The sequence below is a fragment of the Drosophila ficusphila genome, unplaced genomic scaffold (genome assembly GCF_018152265.1).
Source record: "Drosophila ficusphila isolate 14025-0441.05 unplaced genomic scaffold, ASM1815226v1 contig_198, whole genome shotgun sequence".
Taxonomy (NCBI): Eukaryota; Metazoa; Arthropoda; class Insecta; order Diptera; family Drosophilidae; genus Drosophila; species Drosophila ficusphila.
In genome coordinates this window covers 7,786,120-7,792,119 of record NW_025064092.1, presented here as the reverse complement: position 1 = coordinate 7,792,119, position 6,000 = coordinate 7,786,120, and positions in this window count along the sequence as shown.

Genomic DNA, 6,000 nt, shown 5'->3' with positions numbered 1-6,000 from the left:
CACTCTTCGAGTACCTGTTTGGTCGAGCTCCCGCTCTCCCTCTCTCTCTTTCTGATTTTGGACTAGACAGAGCGACGTCAGCGAGTGAACGCCGTGTTGGAGTGAATGTGTGGCAACTCCCTGCCCCCTCTGCCCCACTATACGGATCACTTTGGCCGCTTCCTCTCTTCCTTCCAACGAGTGCTCCTTCATTCTATTCATTCTCTCTGGCGTTCATCCGCACAGACACACACATACACTTTGGCGCTTGCTGCCCACGTCCGCTTCTCAATTCCCCATCTCGCTCCAGCACACAGTAGAATCAGGCGCAATGTGTGAATACGAAAATAAATTAAATAACATTAGCTTGGGTACACCTTGCTTTTGCCACTGTGCGGTTCTCTTTATCGCTCTCTCCTTCTTGCGCTGCCGCCAACGCAGACGTTGAGGCGCCGTTTTCTTGTTGTTATTAACGTGGCAAAAGCCAAGATCCTGGAAAGCTTTACTCCTGGCATTTCCGTAAGAGAGCGCATGTGATTTCTGCTATTTCCTGTGTGCCGCCCTACCAGGGCTGGGAATGAAATGAACATGGCGCCAGGGCTGGCATATTAAATTAGCCAAGCTCCCCACTCTTTCTCTCTCTCTCTCTCTCCCCACTCACTTTTTTCTTGCTACCGCTCTGTCTGTCTTTCCAATTGAAAATTGACAACGGCGCAACAACAACAAAGTGTGGCGCTGCAAAAGAAAGAGAGAGAGGGGTCAGGGGTAAGGGGGAGCCAGCTCGACAGACGAGTTATGTGTGGCTGGCGGTGTAAAAAAAACCTGTTTGTTTAAACAACAATTTTGTACTAAAAATACACACAGATACACACACAAAAGCTGTGAAGTGGAAGAAGAAGAAGTGGCCAAGTGGAAGGAGAGAAAAAGAGAGTGGGAGCGGGAGCGGGAGAACCAACGAGCACGAGTGCGAGAGTGAACTCGTAATCGCACACACAAACACACCTATACGCGCACACACTCACACATGGTGTGGCGCTTTATGCTGCGCTGCTTGGGGCGCAGCCGAAAGAAGAAGAGGAGGCCAAAGAAGCCGAAGCAGCGGCAGAATGCAAGGAATGAGCGGATGCAAGAGGAGGGGAGCAACCAGGAGGAAGAGGAAGAGCCGCCTGCCAGCTTGTCTGCCAGAGTGCGCCACACAGTCTTCGATTGTTCCTCTCCCTCTTCCTCTTTCCCTTTTCCTTCCCATGCTCCTTGGCCCCCCCTTTTATTGCCTCCCCCCAAACACTCCACGCTGTGCACACAGCTGCATCGACGGAGGCAACTTTTCGAACGTTGTTGTTTTTGTTGCTGCTGGCTGAGCACGTAGGCGTCCGCTCGTCTGTCGCTGTGGCCACAGTCACACTCAATAAAATAACACTTGTAACAATCGATCCGAAAAAAAAATTAAAGAAGTTGACAACAGCTTGAAATTTAGATTATTTACTTTTGATAAGTCATCAGAAAGACCAGTGCTTTGAGTATGAGTAAATCTTTCAAAGATAAGATAGAAACTCAAGCAAAAATAAATAATATGTATTTTAACTTGAGGAGCGCATATTATAAGCAATAAATGTTAACGTAATAATGCATAATAACACATTTTCTATTTGTTTAACCCAGACTGTGGGTTTGCTGCGTTTTGTGGTTATATGCCAGTGTGTGTGTGTGTTGGCGTTGGAGGGCCCCCAATATTTTTGAGGCACAGGCCCCAGGCAGCGCCTTCTTCTTCTGCTGCTTCTTCCTTTGCTGTTTCTTCTGCCCTCTTCTTCTGGCTATTTTTGTTGTTGTTGTTTTTTCACGTTTTTATGCGCTACGTTCACGTTCGACTGCAAAACAGAAATTGCCTCAAATCGACGTCGTTCCCCCCTTTTAGCCACTATCCCCCCGTTTTGAGAATCCCCAAACTCTGTCGCTGTTTGCAAAAGTGCAACCGCAAAACTTCGACGCTGGCAGCGACTGCGCAGTCAACGCCGTCGTTTGCTAACTAGCCAAAGACGAAAAAAAGGATGAGAGGAGTGGGGAGAGGAGAGAAGTTGTGAAAAAAGGAAGAAGACGGCAGAACACCTGAAGCTTAAAGGCTGAGCTTAACCTGTGTAAGTGTGTGAGTGCGAAGGAGAGAGCCAAAGAGAAGGAGCCGAGGAAGAGGAGCAGAAGGAGGAGAAGGAGGCAGCGCATTAAAAGTCAGGCGAAGCGAGGCGAAAACAGAAAACAGGCAACACAAGGATCCAAGAAATTCCAATTCTCGGAAAAGTTAATAAAAGTTTTGCCTTCGCGCATTGCTTTTCTCATGTGTGCACTGCAAAAAAACGAGCAGAAAGATCAAATTATAGGCGGTATTAATACAGATCTATCTTCGCAACTATCAAATAGTATCTGAGGGTCATATGTTTTATTTCAAGGATATACATATATCTTTAAGAACATTATAAAAATCTGAAAAGCTTGTATTACTTTAATAATATTAATAAAATTTTTGCATAACTAATTTATGAAATAAAAGTTTGAATGCAGTATATTGTTTCTTAAAATTTGTAGTTTTTGAGGAAAGCTTTCGCGACAGTGTGTTTGTCCGTCCCTCCTTTCCGCCTCCTTTGTATGTATATGTATACATATTTATGTAGCGCGGTTTTTTCCTTTGTATATGGTCAGCGTGCATTTTTATGCGCCTTCCAACCGCCAAGGCGGCCCAATGTCTGGCCCATAGGGGCCCCACCAAGCGGGGGACTGCGGCGTCTTGAGATCCGAGCGGGGCGGCCAACTGGGGAGGCAGGGGAGGGGGGTCATGGGGATACTGGGGATGGGACAACGACAACGTTACTTTACCATGACGCTGGCTTTTTGGCTCGCAGCTTTGGCAGGCCGCTTTCTTTTCCGAGAAGAACTATCCATTAGGCGCCTGAGTTCGCTTCGGTTCGTAGTTACCTGGAATCGGACCTGCGAGTCGATTCTTCGAGAATCGGGAATTGGGAATCGGAAGAGGAGGAGGTTGGGGAGGAGTGGATGGGGAAAACCCATCCCAAGTAAAAACGATCGTGCAGCGAACGATCCTTAATGCTGCCATTGGAAGTCGTTAAGATTGGGCAAACACACAAGAACTTTGAAGAGGGGGGAAACGAGGAGGAGCCGAACTGAAAAGGTTCGAGGAGAACAACTGAAAATGGATATTTCACACATTCCCAGTAGCGCAGCAAATAATGAACCGGAAAATCGGAAAACGCAGGCGTCATACGGTGAAAAACGTGGATTCGGCGATATGTGATAGCCATACAACAATCAAAAGCTCCAAAAGCAAATATTATAATTAGGTTTTGGAGAACATCTAAAATTGGTTTTCAAAAAAGGGAACTAGCCTAGATTGTACTGAAACTCACTAAGAAGGTTACTAATCTAATTATTGAAAATATTACGACTTCGATTAGTCTGAAGCTTTAGTTACTAACCGTGAAGTGGGGCGATAATGAGCTATAAACAGGCTGGGTCAATGCTAAGCTTTACAGAGAATGGAAACCAGTCAATCAATTAATTGTATACATATATGAATCATTTTTCTGAAACAGATCACTTTAAAAACTAATAAAACACATTGATAAGAATTGGTCTTATAATTTTATGTATATAACACTTAGGTACTGTTTGTTTTTGCAAACCATAAACAGTTTGATAGGAATAAATCTGAACAGCACAAGAGACGTGATATCGGTGGAAAAACAAGAGTGGAACCTGCAATTTGTAATAACTATTCATACGTACTATATCATTTAGGCCTTCAACTGATATAATTTAGCGCTCGAACAATGTTTCCTGGATCAAGTTTTTGCTCGCCACCCGAAACGTGATCGACCCACGTGGATCGGTGGGGGGCAATAGCAAATAGGGCTTATTCGAGGGGGTGACGTACCCCATAAAGATACCGGAGTGGTCAGTGGCGAAGAGATTGCAGCAGGGGCCCCCAACCGATAACCCGGGGGCACTACGTGTTCAGATAGATAGTGCCGATATGAGTGTGCTGTGCGCACATATAGCATGTATACGAATACGTATATTTGTATATATGTATATACAGGGGGTATTCACGATTCCGATTGTGGATGCCACTATATAGTGCACTTTGTAATTGCTCGAGCCCCATTCCGTCGAAAATTGTTTACAGAATCGACTTTTATTGGCCGACAAATAGAACTTGGCACTTGAATCGCCTTTGTTTGATCTTATCGCCTGATAACGCTTATATATATACCTATATTTTGTACTCTTCGGGTTTAGTCATAGGCTAAATGAGCGTGCCTGCCTTCATAGTTGAGGAATTTCCTGTTGTTTTTTTTTGTACTTATGGGTTCTGAAGAGGATAATATATGTAGATAGGAATGTTGGCATTGCAGCGGGGGAGATATTAAATTATTGGCACTATTTATTTTGGAATTACAATTTTCTTTAAGAAACTCCCCAAAATGTATCCTTTGAAAATCGTTCTAGGTTCGTTAATAAAAAAGGATCACATCTTGTGGGTTAAGATCCTTCTATGGGCTCCATTCTTCTCCCGGCCCTTTGAGTGTATCCTGGCATTTGTGCTTCTTCTTTTTGTGGCTCCATCTTGCGATTCTTCAGTCTTCCTCTTGTCTTCCTTCCCCCTTGTGGCTCTTTCGTGTGTGATTGTTTGTGTGGGCTTATTCAAACGCAGACAGCGCGGCGGCAGCTTCGTTGAAAAAAAGCAAAGTGAGGTTCTCCTCCTTCCCCACTTCTCCTTCTCCCACTCTTTTTCCTCCACCTCCTGTTTCTTCGCTCCCCCTTCTCCGTGAGATTGGAGATCATAAGTGCCCCAGCACGTCGTTCTCCAACTTCTCCTCCTTTTTCGTCGGCTGCCGCGCCCTTTCCCTTTCCCAATTTTTTATACTTGGTTTTTTTCTCAACTTTTTAATCAATTCATGGGTATGGGTGTATGTGTGTATAGGTTTCTTCGATTTTTACGTTACCTTTTTATATTCAATTTTTATCTCTTTGGCTTCGTCTTTTCCGCTTCTTTTTTTGTTTTGTTTTTGATAAATCGATTTAGAAGCCGACGGGGTCTAAATAAAAAAAGTGGAATTCTTTTGATTTTTATGTGGCAGTGTTGTGTGTGTTGCTTTTGAACTTTTTGTCGGTTGAATTTTTCGTATGTGTGTGCGTTTTTTCGGCATATTTTTGTGTTGTTTGTGGCCGCATTACGTGGAAATGCAATTCAAAAATGTATTTTTCGCGCCTTCTTTTTTAATTTCGTACACATTCTTTTTCAAAATGTATTTTTTAAAAAAATTGTGATCTTTACTCTAATTAATTTTTTACACAAATGATTTTAAAAACAACGAATACCTTATCATGTATTTAATATTAAATTTTGTTGAATTTCTAATTATAAGAGTAACATGTTTTTAATTCCAGTACATACGGTTTAAATCTGTTTTTTCTTAGTTTTTTGTGTATTATTTTTTTATGTGCAGGCGCTTCGCAGACTCCATCTTGTCTTGTCGTCCCTTTTCCTCCTTCCTTGATCTTTCTAGACAGTCCGTCGTCAACTTCTTATTCGTCGGTACTGTGGGATCCGCATTCATCCCACAGTACAGACGAATAAAAAATTGGGGGTTTTGGGTACAGTGGGGCGGGGCCCTACCGACGTGGGAATCTGGACCCCAGAGATCTATCATCGTTGTTTTTTCCGAGATATTTTAAAGAGCTTGGTGACTCAAAGATCTTTCGTTTCCCCCTTATATTTTACCATATCGCACGCGCAAATTGATGCTGAACAACAACACCTTGTATATTTTTGTTTTATGTTTTTTATTTTCATAAATTTGCATACACACGCAAGCAAAGCAACCCACTGTCGCCAACACTCATACGCATGCAAATAGGGAAAGAGAGCGAGGTGTCTGTGTGTGAGTATGTGTTTCATTCATGAATTCCAGATTTTGCCGAAGCAGGAGAATAACAAGAGGAAGAACAGGCGAC